The sequence below is a fragment of the Lepisosteus platostomus genome, chromosome 17, assembly GCF_059453375.1.
Source record: "Lepisosteus platostomus isolate fLepPlt1 chromosome 17, fLepPlt1.hap1, whole genome shotgun sequence".
NCBI classification, from domain to species: Eukaryota; Metazoa; Chordata; class Actinopteri; order Semionotiformes; family Lepisosteidae; genus Lepisosteus; species Lepisosteus platostomus.
In genome coordinates this window covers 25,664,226-25,677,796 of record NC_142627.1, presented here as the reverse complement: position 1 = coordinate 25,677,796, position 13,571 = coordinate 25,664,226, and the positions used below count along the sequence as shown (strand labels likewise).

Sequence of the window (13,571 nt, the reverse complement as noted above, 5' to 3'; positions counted from 1 at the left end):
CTTCTTCCAGGAACAATTTAGACAAGAGTGATGTCACAGGCGCAACAGTACTGTGTGTGAGAGATATACAAATGTACATTACATGCTCTTTGGGGAAAGTCATACTGGCATTGAGCCCCACTGACATCTTGCTCCAAATCAGGGCTAGTTTTAAATATACGCCAGTAGAGGAGGGGTGGAACTGAAATAACTTTCCTATGAAATTCTCCCAGCATTGTGCCTTTTGTAAAAGCAGATTGCTGGAAGATGCTGTTATTGAGCCCACTGTCTCAGTTTCCATGGCAACCCAGGAACTGAGGTAAAAACTGCCTCAACATATTACAGAACTGACGTCAGTAGAAGAAAAAATAAAACATTTTTTAAAATTAAATGTTATATTCCTGATAAGGCAGTTCTTTTAAAAGCATTAATTAAATACAAAAACTGGTATGACAGATGAGTTTGATTCACGCTTGTAAACAGTTACATAATGGAATTAAACATGAAAGCCACAACAACAACAGAAAGGTTTTGGCTTTAGTACCAAATACCGGTACCAAATAGCAGCAGTTCTGCTAGACAGAAGCAATGACTCCAGAACGCTTTAACAAACACAAAGCCTGTAAGTCTTTCACATTCACCCGCTTAAATCTTTACTGTGCTGCTGTGCTCATCATGCTGTCATTCCTAAATAAGGCTTTGAAATGCTAACAACCCATGTCGCCATATGAACAAACATTTTATTGTAAAGGACACGTATTTTTCCATCTCCTACATTAGCAATCACTAGAAGACTAGAATAAATTAAATCTTTAAAAGCACAAAATGCCCCTTAACAGAGCTTTTACTGTATAAGGTAAACTGGTAGTAAATGAATAAAAGATTTTTTATATTGTAATGACACATTAATCATGGAAACTGTCAATGATATAAAAAAAAATTTAAAATATACATATGCTTAAAGAGTTTTTCTGCTTGTTCGTCTTTTACATTTTAAAATGTAGCCATGCATTATGACCTTGCAGGCTTTTCTGGTGTGTGTGGGATGGCATGATTCTCAGTAGCAATTGGAATCCAGAAGACAAAAGCACACATTTTGACACTGGGTTCCAAGTTTTTTTTTGTTTTGTTTGCAAAAACTGCTTTACACTCTTGAATCTTGACTCTTTAATTGTTGTACTTTGGAACATAAAATAAAAGCATTACATACAAAAATATAATTTCAATCTATTTCTATTAGCAAAAAGCAGAAGAGAAAAAAACAAATTAATTTGGTAATTTTATAGTATTATCCAATACAATTTCATAGCACTAAACAATGTTCCTAAGAGATTCGTGCTTATTTTTTGTCAAATACATTTTAATCTTAATATGAAACACATTTATCTCTATTATTATATTTCACACAGTATTGGCTTATAAAAACAGTAGCAATGTTGGCTTTTAAGACTATCAGTCATTAATTTAATTAGCTAGACTAATGCAAAACTGCTTAGAGATTACACAATGTATTACCATGGCAATGCTGAATTATAAAGCATTAAGAGTCACATTATATATATAAAATAAAATGATTGAAATCTAAAACACAAAAGGAAGAAAAGACAAATAATGCTGGGAGACTGCAGAGCTTCATGGGGTTTGGGTGTTTGTTGATGAGGTGTAAGATGGTCTAAAAGGTCAAAGAATGTCGCTACAGCAGGTCTGTCTCTATTCAATCAATTGCACTACCCCAAACATCTTCCGAGGGATATCAGATACAGTACAAACTATAGGGGCTTAACAATATTTCATTACAGGAACAAGACAGACAGCTTCATTTGACCTAATTGATTCTGTCATGGCATCAGGTCATTTGTGTTTTAGCCTCTACAACATGGCTTGAATGTTTATTGTGCATTCTGCCAGTTCTCTGGAGATAAAATGTGTTTTTCTAACACAGCTATTGGAAATGATTTTAAAAAGGTTCTATTTGCTTTCTGTGTGAGAATCAGTTTAAACAACAACTCAATTTCTTTCCTTTAAAATAATTTCGAAATCCAACAATAACAAATGTCTTTTGCTATCATTCACTTAGTCTAAAAAAAATAATTTCTTTCGAAGTGCACTAATGAGACATGCCCTTGAGACCTGGAGTGACTCTGGTTCAAGTTATTTGGAATCCTCCATCTCAGTGGTTCATTGTCCTTTTCCTGGGTGACTCTGCTGGTTTTCGTTCCAACTGGGTCCTTAATCACCAGTGCTAATTGGTGCCAGTAAGCAATCTGCTTGTTGGTTCAAACTTACTGCACTCAGTCTTGGGTTTCACAAAAACTTGAGTTACACTTCATTATTTACAACAATGTCAGCACACAGAACTTAATGCAGTCTATCCTCAACTAATTAATTAATTAAGAATTTGCTCCCTTATTTCTGTCACAACAGGTGATTAATTGATGATGAACAGACACAGGTGGGAAGGACAGTGAGGCAAATCCAACAGTGAGTGTTTTTCTATTTGTTGAAGTCAAGTTGGTTAGATTTCAGCCAGCACACCTGAATAGTAAAAATCCTGAAATGCATTAATTAGCACAGGGTCTACTTACAAATCTCAGCTTTTTCAGAGCTGAATGCAAATTTAAAAAGGCTTTAAACAGACAATTGAAATAAATTAGCACTAGTGACTACAGGTCCGGTTGAAACACAAACCATAGCCTCAGGAGTTCTCTAGTACCAGGACTGAGAACTACTGCTCTTGTGTTTTATGTGATATGGAGATTAAGACTGTACACATTATTCTTAATAAGGGTGTTGAACAGTATCAATATAACATACCCAGTTGTGTGTTCAAAGCTATTTTCTTTGTATCCGATTGTTATTTTGTGCTTGTCCATTGTCTGGACAATGACACTGATTAAACACTGTGTCCTTTTTAATTTTTTATCAGACATCACGGATGCCAACTCAAGCTCCCCCAATTTGTTTATTATATTATTGCTAAAGCAGGGGAAAAGTATTATTATTTTGTACGTGACTGGAAGATTACCATTGTACTGCACATTTACAATGCAACATTAACAATTTATTTTCCCGGATTCTGTAGTCAACTTTGATGATTATTATTTGTTGATCTATTGTTTAAGAGGTAAGAGCTTAATAGAGTTTTCTGAAAAGGTGGAATCTGCATTTATCGAGAATATATTTAATTCATGTCAGTGCTCCATATTCAGAAGGCTCTATTTCACTGACATCGATGTAAGTAACGTTATTCTGACGAGTCCAACATTAAAGACACACATTCTCCCTAACAACAGCATGAAGTTTTGAAGCTGATTTCTGTTTTGCAACCATTAAATGTAACAAATTCAATTGGTTAGATTTTAATTTTTAAAAATAATCATCTACAATAATGGCATTGTAGATTTATTCTCTTAGTTTAATCAAGGGTTGGGGCAGAAGAATGTTATGTTAATGGGAATGCATTTTTTGAAGAGGAACCCCAAAAGTTTGAAAAGCTGGCACAACTGTCAACTGTCAGGCACTGTTTTTTTCTATATATAACAAAATTAGGTTTTATTTATAATAAATATAATTTAACATATTCTGCCCATTTGTAAATCTTTTCTAAATAATGTTAATATAATATTACATACAATGCATCAAGACTATTTACTGGAGAATGCTGGCCTCCCATATTATTATCTGCACACTCTACTAGCTACAATATCTATTTCTAAGAGTTATTTATCAGGTAGGAATGGCCCTAACACTGAAACTTGCATGACTGCTTACATGAAACAAATGATGTAGCTCTTAATAATTATCTTAATTTCCTACACAAAAAATTCAAAATTCTTACAGATTTCCATTTCTGCATTGATCATCTCTGAAGTATGCTGCCAAAGGGTTTTCTAAAAATAAAACCATTAATGGTTTTATTCAAACCATTAATAAAACCAACCTTGAAAATATGTTTTATCTTATATGACCATTTAGTCATATATCACACCTATATAACTCATGCCAACTATTGTCCCTTTAGACAATGCCTGGATTAATATGACACTAATATGATTTTGTCAGTGTCATTGCTAATTTAGTTATACACATTCAGCTACAGAGTCTATAACTTGGTGGGTCAGTACAGCCCTGCAGTTGAGTATCAATCGAGACAGTGCCTTCTCAGCAGATTCCCTCAGAAAGGTTACATTCATTACTCAAATCCTTTATGAACTTTAGTACTTTGACTGCTTTTAAAAGACAAGGCAAACAAGATCTTTCTGCTTCATCAAAGCTAAAAAAGGTCAGATTTGTCTGAATTTAATTTTGTACCTTTGTTTCTGGATTACCAATCGTTGCAAATTCCTTGCCTGAGATACGGATACTTTTTCACAACATCAAATTCCTTGTCATCAAGTTGTATATACAATATAGAACACTTCAGACATGCCTGTATATACAGTACTGTACACCCTCAATGAAATAGAAATAAAATCATCATACAACAGAAAAGATTTACAGATTGGATAATGTGTCTTTCTAGAAAATATGCTCAAAGTGTTAGCTGTAATCTTAATCTTGCATTTGCAAATCTAATTGTTTTCATCCACTCAATACCTAGATTACCCTTGTGCAGCTTCACAGAACAGTAACTGATCTGCATGTCATGAAGCAGGCTTGATGAAAACATTGGCCGTCAGGTGCATGCTGATAGTCGATGGCAGGTGTTTACAAACATAATAAACACAACAACTGCCAGGAGAAACACTACTTTAATAGTATCTCTCATAGCACTATCAAAATTGCAACATAACATTTTCAGGAAATAAAGTTGCTGTTTTCTCTAAAGTATTGTACTTACTCTAATCCTGATTTTGATGTCAGGACCTATCCTCTGGAAAAAGTCTGTTCTTTTCTAAAGTTTGTAAATAGTTCCCAACATTATAAACCTGGGGCAAAATTCTACATATAAGCCCTCTTTATAAATACCAAAAGCATTAACTAAACCATTGTTGGTCTGCATTGAGCACTGGGATATAGCATGAAAACTGGCCTAATTTTCTATGTACATGATTTACAATGACAAGAAGTAAAATGTTTTAGGGTTCTATATACTGTATAAAGAGCATGATGCTTCTTGAAAATTAACAGAGCATGCAGTTGCTCCCTGGCAGTAGGAGATGTGCCATAGGTCAGGGGTTCTTAATTACTTCAATCACTGTATTAATGTCCAATTAGGGATTACTACAATCTACTAATCACAGAAGCAGGAAGGTGCTTGGGAATTTATGTTTTTTTCATTTCTTATTTGTATCTCCTGCTGTGGGAAAAACAGAACTGCTTGTTTGTTAATAAACTCTGAAGCAAGAGGAAGTTTGGAAACAAGAAATACAACTGATACAAAATACAAAAGAGCATAGATTACACATTTACAGTATGTATCTATTGAACAGCATGTTCGTTTTGAATGGTTTACAGACATTTTACTTACTTGCATTGTGAATCCTTTTACTAATTCGTCTTTTGAGAAGAATACAAATATTTTAACTCTCAACATTCTTTTAGTTCTCACATGATTTGATTTTACTATTTGCATAAACAAGAGGTGAGAAATTGTTAAAACAGCTGCACATTTCTAAAACATGATGTAAGTAGTTTGATAAATGTGATTCTCACATGCTATGACATCACCATTATTAAGAAACGTCCACTTTGGAACAAAATGATAGTCCTTATAGTATTATTAATTCAATTCAAGTTAGAATGGGATAAAGTGACTATGCTAACTTTAGCACCACAGAATACAGATGTGCATGAAACCGTATTTTTACACACCTTTACATTTTATAATAAAATACAGGATAAGAGAGACATTTTAATGACTGTTTTCTCTTAAGATAAAGTTTTTTACAATAAGAGCATGTAAAGCTGGATCTGATAAGCCCTTTATTTTAATATACAACCTATGAAAAACATAACAGTATTGGCTTTTTATGCTATAGCCAATACTGTTGATATGATATACCTGTATAAAAACATCAGGACATCTGCAAGAATACATTTTCATTAAAAACAGAGATAGGAGGTTGAAATCACAACCCTTTTCTCACAATCTGTCTTCTACTACACTTTAGAACACCAGTCATTTTTGTGAAATGTTTTACAAGCTGGGCCATAAATTAAAATATTACTTTGTTCCAGTGCCCTTTGAAAACTCTGCAAGGCTGTGCTTCCAAGATTCAGAATAAGAGCTTATTGGGATGTCCAGTCCCCCAGCACTCACAAAGCTTCAGGTGTCACCAGCAGGATGTAGTCCTGATCTAGCTGAAGACCAGCACTGTAATTTTTTCACACTAAATACAGCACCTCTGCAATGTTAATTGGAAAAGAAATCCAAGCAACTCTTGCTTGAATGTTGATTAATTGTGGACAAGATGTTCTGAATCAGTCTCCTGCTTTGTTTCAAGCTAAGCTGTTATTTCCATCTGGGAGAAATATAGCTCCAGAAAGACTGAGTATACACTTAACTAGCAAGAACATTTCAGCGGAGCATGTGTCACCCTAGGGCAAGCACATGTTTGACAAACATCCCGACTCTGACACCGGCTAAATTAACTCCACAATTCAGATGCGATTTTCTCAGTGCAATTAAATCCTGTTTGTATTCTCTTTTGACATCTCACAAATGCAAAGAGAAGGTGTTGCTCTGGTGGCTGGATTGTGATGGCTTTAGTTTGGGAGTCATGCCCAGCATGAAAACAGCAGCAGCTGCAGCAACAGCAGGACCCTCTGCCTCATCGTCCGTGCTGACCACAAGGGCTTGGGTATACCATTCTAGAAGCATCCCTGAATCTTTCCTTAATAGCCCAGCTTGACTGGAGCCGAGCACTTAACAACCACTATCCCTGCCAAAGCTTTAATTGCCACAGATCAAAGCAGTGCATCTTAAAATCACCACTGGAAATCAGTGCTGAGATATGGGTATGAGGGAAAATAATGTACAACAAACTACTAACCTAATTTACATTGACTTTGATATGATTCAGAATACACTGGAAATGCTGCTGATCCCTGGGTTGCCCATTAGGGTGCTGTTTTATCATTTGTTATTGGTGTAGTAGATGTGCATTGTGGAAACATTCTCAATGGGATATCACACATATGAGTTAGATGACAGCTTTTTATGTCCATAATCAGACTCTGACCTGTGTCTCCTCTGTTTCACTTATTGTACACTGTATACTTATAGGTTTTCATTTATCAGTGTCTTTTTTCAGTGTCTATCAGTGTCTTTTATTGACCAATTTCAGTTTTTGTTAACTTGCATATTTTGAATGTAAATTACACAACGGCATCAGCTAAACTGTAAAAATTAAATGCTGCAAATATTAAAGACAGTATAAAACAGTGTTTTTTTTCCATGGATACATCATTTACGCAGGACGTTTTAAAAAAATAGTTCAAAGTGCCACAATTTCCACCACAAGGACCACATACAGTGTAGGCTAACAAACAATAGACCAAAACACTTTACAGCAAAAGCTGAAATACTAACAGAAATGTGCCCCACATGATCCTATTATATGGTCATGTATGGATCACAAGACATAAATTGGTAAGGACTAAATGTACTAACAGTACATGCAGAGTACACAGATATTGTCCCAACAGAAAAATTGAGAAAACATGTAAAGGTCTGTCAAGAGGAAGTGATAACAGGAAAGTTCATAGCAATGCTTATTTTACAGAATTCCATAGCTCTAGGTTAAGATACAATATTAGCAGATACAGAATAAGGGCAGAAGTGGCCTGAAAATAACAACTGTCAAAATCAAAAATGCTGTATACTGAATGAATGCATTACATGAATGTACACAGGGACTGATTAAGTATGAGGATTATTTTGTCAGATATATATTAACTGTGTCTATGATACCATTAGATTCACCTGTTCCTGCCCTATTGAACTGAAATCCAGTTTTCTTAATGATAATTCCAAACCCTTATGTTAAGGGCTCTATGTTTTTTTTGTAAATATTGGAATCTTTCAAAGAAGAGCACTACTGTGAAAATCTCATTCTTTTTACATTATAATCCAAAACACTTTTATTTCCAATACCGAAGGTGTAAATGCACTAAAATATCTCCTCGATTAGAAAACAGTATATAAAAAAGGTCTGTTAATGAGAGTGGGCCGTTTGGCACATTTTACTTGTTAGGTGGTTTAGTATCTAACTTAATCTAAATATTTCATCCAAACAGTTCGCAAAGGAGCCCAGACTTTGGGCCTCAACCACCTGGCTAGTGAGTCTGTTCCAGATACCCACTATTCTCTGAGTAAAAGTTTAAAAGTGTTTTGAATTCTCTGCTCTAAATAGTTACACTTAAAGGTCTTATTGTGACCCTTGCTTCACTGCTGAATGTGAAACAGTGCCCGAGATTGAACCTAGCTATATACTGTACAAGTACCCCATTTTGAATAGGATTTTATATACTTAGATCAAATCCTCTCTAAATCTCCTCAGTTCTAGACTAAAGAGATTTAGTTCTCCCAGTGAACATGCTCTGAGACCATGAACCATTTTGGTTGCACTTGTCTGAATTCTTTCTAAGCCAATACAATCTTTATTGCGGTATGGTAACCCAGACTGAGCTGGGTATTACCAGTAGGGCTCAATAGCTAAAGTGTCCTTAGATTCACATTCCACACTGTATTCTCTACATAAACACCTACATCACTTTCTTATGTATCTTCCTGCAGCTCAGAAGCACTCATATAATATGTTAAACTGTGGGTGATATTACAAGTGTGTTTTATTTTTACTTTTGGCTCAGTCCATGACTTTTCTGTGTTTCCCTTGCCACTCTCTGTACTTTATCATCATGACCTGTTTGCTGTAGAAGAACATCCAACCAACAGGAAACTACAAGACACAGTGCAAGACCAAGCCACAGCACTGATTTGTAAAACACCTCCATTCATTTTAAATGAAGGGAAAAAAAAACAATACACTGCAGTGAGAATGGTCACTCACGTTTCTATTTTTAAAAGGTACATTTCCATGCAAAAGACCAAGATGTCCTACCTGTGGCCCTAAATGATCTGTTGCCACACCCAGACATGTATATCTTCAATAGTTTGGTCAAACTTTAAATAATCGTGTAAAGACAATGGATTAAAGGGATAGCATTTGAAAACTTGGTGTAACTTGCCTGGCTGACCATAAGTGTGAGGCTGACAAGAACCCCAAAAAGATTCCTAAATGAATGTTGTTATATCAATGCAGAGTCTTTTAAAGGAGATTTTGGTGTGCAAGCTCCAGGTTAATAGGGAAAGTTTGGTTATGCAGGGTTTTGGAGTAGCACCAGTCTAGGGATTGATGGTAGGGACTGGAGTTCCATGATGGGTTGTGGGAGATGCTGCACTGTCGTGGAAGGAGTAACGTGAAGCTATTGGCACCGAGGTTGGCTTGGGTTAGCCTGAGGTGGAAGTGGTGCAGGCACCAGCAGCGAGTAAATGTTGGCTGATGTTTACTGATGAGCGGACAAAATGGCAGACTGAGCAAAGCAAAAACCTGGAGTAGGTGACTCCCTGCTTTCATAAATGCTTCTTTCAAACAAAAAGGAGCAAAAATTGATCTTCAGACTGGGTCTTTAGAATCTTTTGGAATGAGCATTCTATACTGACATCATGATGGCATCACCACATGGCATCATGAATCTACAATGCATGTGCTTGGGTTTGTGTGCTTGCTTTATTACAGAAATTCTGGATCACTTAATAACTTTAGTATATACAGGCATTTATGCAGATTGATATAAGATAAATTTACCATTAAAATGGGCAGATAAAATTTTTCATGCTAGTATGACTTAAGGCACTCCTGACCTTCTAAATACAGTACCTTCTGTTTAAGGATCTTGAAAAACATTTGAAAAACAAGTCACATATGGACATCATGTACCAGTTCTTGGCCAATACTGAAGAGACACTATGAGAAACTATGAAGTACTTACTGGAATAGTAGTGAAGCTTGCAAGAAGTAATTGTTTTTAGTTTATCATCTTGAGTTGTTTTGTCGCAATTGATGTTTGATATTATACGCATACCATACAAAATATCCACCATTATTATTACAGTGCTTCTGAGCTATTTTTCTTATTTTTCATGTTCACTATTAAGAAAACACAAATGACAGCAGAACATGACAGCTCAGAGACTCCAATCCCACAGGATATCTTGACAACAAAGAGATGGATTCTAATAAACCACACGCTGTTCTGAATTTAGAAACACTGAAGGCAATTATATAAATGGTGGTTTTACAAAAAATAGTATGGTACACGAAGCACAAATAATAAAACCGGAGGTTCAAACTAATGTTTTTGAAGCTAAACCTCAGGCTGACAAGCACATACATGCGGGTATATTTCATTTTATACAGCTATTATTACAACATAGCAGCTAAGAAAAGAAGGCCCAGGAATTCTAAGCTGTTGTATTACAGAGACAGGCGAAAACAAAAGCTAATTGCTCTGAGCCAAAAGATAAAATATGTGCAAAGCAAAGAGTCACAGCAGGCCCTGTAAAGCCAAGCACTGGCAGTAGTATGATTACACATCATGCTTGCATTGAAAGTTGCTCAGAATGTTTAAATATTCCAGTCTTAAAAGTAAAACAAAGTGTGTAAACAGAGCAGAGTGGAATTAGGGGGTATTTATAGATCTGTATGAAGACCTCACTGAATGTTTCTTCAAATAGCAGGAGATCAGTTTTTCAGGACATACCCCTAAAAACTAAATTACATATCTAAGCATTGAATTTCTACAAAAACCTTCCTTTTGACAGTACTCCTAATAAGACTGAGTAGCATACAAAAAAAAACAAGCTTTCCTAACACTTAAACTTTGAAAATGTTTATGTTAGCATGAAACAAACTGCAGACATTCACACAATGGGTCTCTCTGATGTAACAGGATTACAATACTAAAAACAATGGTACTGTATATCACTGTAGTTCACATACAGTACCCTCTAAAGTCTATGTTTGCTTCACTGCTCACACAAACACTGGAAATCCAAAACATCCCAAAAGATAAGAAAATCTCTAAAATGTGACATAGAATCTAATAAACAAAGACAACATTTCAGTTCAAGTCAGCATTCCAAATGACAGTGATATAAGCTTTTTCTTCTCTGAAGTCATACCCTTAGGTTTCCTATCAAAAGCACCCAAATAAAAAACAACAACCTTCATCCTGAAACATTCCGACCATTTTTAAGAAACAAGAGTCCTGTACATACAAAAACAGATATGTGACTGCAGAGAGAGAGCAGCGCAGAGAATGGTGACAAGGTGAGGACAATGAAGCTGTCATCACCCTGCTGTGCACGGACACCCACAATGCCTCAGGAGCTCCTGAGCCAATCCAGCCCTCTGGCTGAGTCAAAACGTGAACATGGCAGGACTGTGAGCACAGAGCTCCTTTCAGAGAAAGGGCTTCAAAGGAATGAAAGAGGAAGTAAAATGCTGCTGAATCTAATGTCAAAACCGTTGAATTCGAAGAATGTTCTGGCAACATCTCTCCTCATCTAGCAGTGAACATGCTCATCAGATAAAAGAAATGAAATCTCTCAAGGGTGAATACAAGTGACATATAACAAAATGTCAACAGTTCAGCTTTCTTCAGCAGTTCAAAAATGCTGCTGGAGAGCACAATCATACAAAAAAACACATCTACTGAGATGAAAGACTCATGAATCAAGATTGCAGCACCTCAAAGCACTTTTAGTATTTTTTTTGTCTGTAAATATACTTCTTCGTTTTGGCAGCTACATTCAGTGTTATTATTTGAATTATGCATTACTTTAAATCCACTGATAAGCTTTCCACAATAAAGCCAGAAACACAAAATGGCTGGAGTGCCTTTAAGAGAACGTTGTAATTCCACAAAACAACCGATACATAAAAATGAAAAATAACACTCTGAATACTTATACCGTACAACTAGTCATGCCCTACTAAAGTACTGTACGAAACATGGGCTTCACATAGTAAACTCACTACCTTTATTTTTGTTATTTTTTACAACCATTATAATGTCTGGAACAAGGAGCTCAAACCCGCTGGAAGATAAATAGTTAATAGTTCCTGATGGTATCAGGTTTACACTAGTTGTGTTTTCAAAGATAAGACTAAAATCGGCCAATAGACTACAATACCACAACACTATCATGTGCCGTTATTATACATTAAAATGTAATGTAACTACAAGTTGTACCTATCACAGAGCATCAATATGTTTTATTTTTCATTGACAGGCAGGTTTCACACCAACCAGTCAGTATTCTTTGGGTAGAAACCCATCACATAACAAATACCCTGTTGAATGAAATCACAGAATACAAGGAGGGAATCCTAAAGTTAGTCTCTTGTTAACACAGATTTAAGAAAGCAAGTATAAACTGGGTATTTTTTTTGTATCAAAGCTGCAGATTGCAGGTAAATTTAAATTAGAAAAGGGTCCTGATAGTTTCAGTCAAAATTCAAGAAAACTGAAAACTGCAGCATGAGGTGGAGAGATAGTGAAAACTTTAAACTTTTAAAAGCTTAAGAATGCAAATACAGCAAAAGGCACTGAGAAGAGACACTTTTTTACAGAGTTTTACAATAAAAAATGGGCTTCATTTGGAGACAGGAAAAGGGGAGAAAATGCTATACTGGAGCATCCATAGACCATATTGGGAAGTTCTGAATCCAAACTACAAGTTAGCCAGCTGTCTCTGAGGTTAGGGCACATGTGGTGAAGGGCCCCCAGCATCAGGTACTGTAGGTTACCAGGATTCCCTTGGTTTGTCAGAGAACAGAGACCCTGCTACTGATGGTTGGCCATAAATGTTCATAGTTATGAGGAAGAGACACATTACGTCTTTAGCTGATGCTAACTGATGCTGTTGGGACTGTCAGACCACAGTGTGAATAAGAAGCAGATGGCTTCATTTCAGAGAAAAGGCTGCACAATCTGAGAGTGGAGTTATTTCTCCCACATTGAAACTAGTGTAGGAGGGATACTACAGTAAAGTGAGTTAATTAGCAAACTGCAAACTCTGAATTGTGGAGATATAAAAATATACTTGGCAACTCCAAATTCTTAAAAAAAAATTATTTCATATTTTCAACATGCTAATGAACAATGTCAGCGACACACATCTTCTGAAAACACAAAGCTGAAATGGAAGTAACCTCACTTCTCTGGGTATGATATACTGTATACGGTGCCACCCAGTACTGCACCAATACAGTATCTTGGGCAGATCCTTGGCAAATTTCAGAGAATTGTTCAATCTTAACTTGCACATAGATTTCAGAGCACTTTCCATGGTCCATTTCTATTGGGATGTTTCTCTTGTGCAGGGACTTCTACAACAGGGAAATGCAGAAACATAAATAATTTCCTTAACTTCTGAATGTGTGAAGCAAGCAGCTCATAACTCTTATTTATTAAGTGCAAAAATTCTACTATATTAAAAACAGCCTTACTAAGGCACTTACTGTATACATAGGACTTTATTTTCATCTATGCTAGTTTTTCTGGTTTTATTTTGCTTATTG

The 13,571-nt window shown here is 35.8% G+C and overlaps 1 protein-coding gene and 1 long non-coding RNA gene across 4 annotated transcripts in view; one reads left to right on the top strand and one right to left on the bottom strand.

Moving 5' to 3' along the window:
* The window catches only part of adgrb3 (adhesion G protein-coupled receptor B3), a 179,555-nt gene that overhangs the window by 24,140 nt on the left and 141,844 nt on the right, over window positions 1–13,571 (bottom strand). The window lies entirely within an intron of this gene.
* LOC148646461 (uncharacterized) lies at window positions 1,631–7,351 on the top strand. Its single transcript, XR_015927895.1, has 2 exons — window positions 1,631–2,460; window positions 6,657–7,351. It is a non-coding gene; the product is annotated as an uncharacterized LOC148646461 (long non-coding RNA).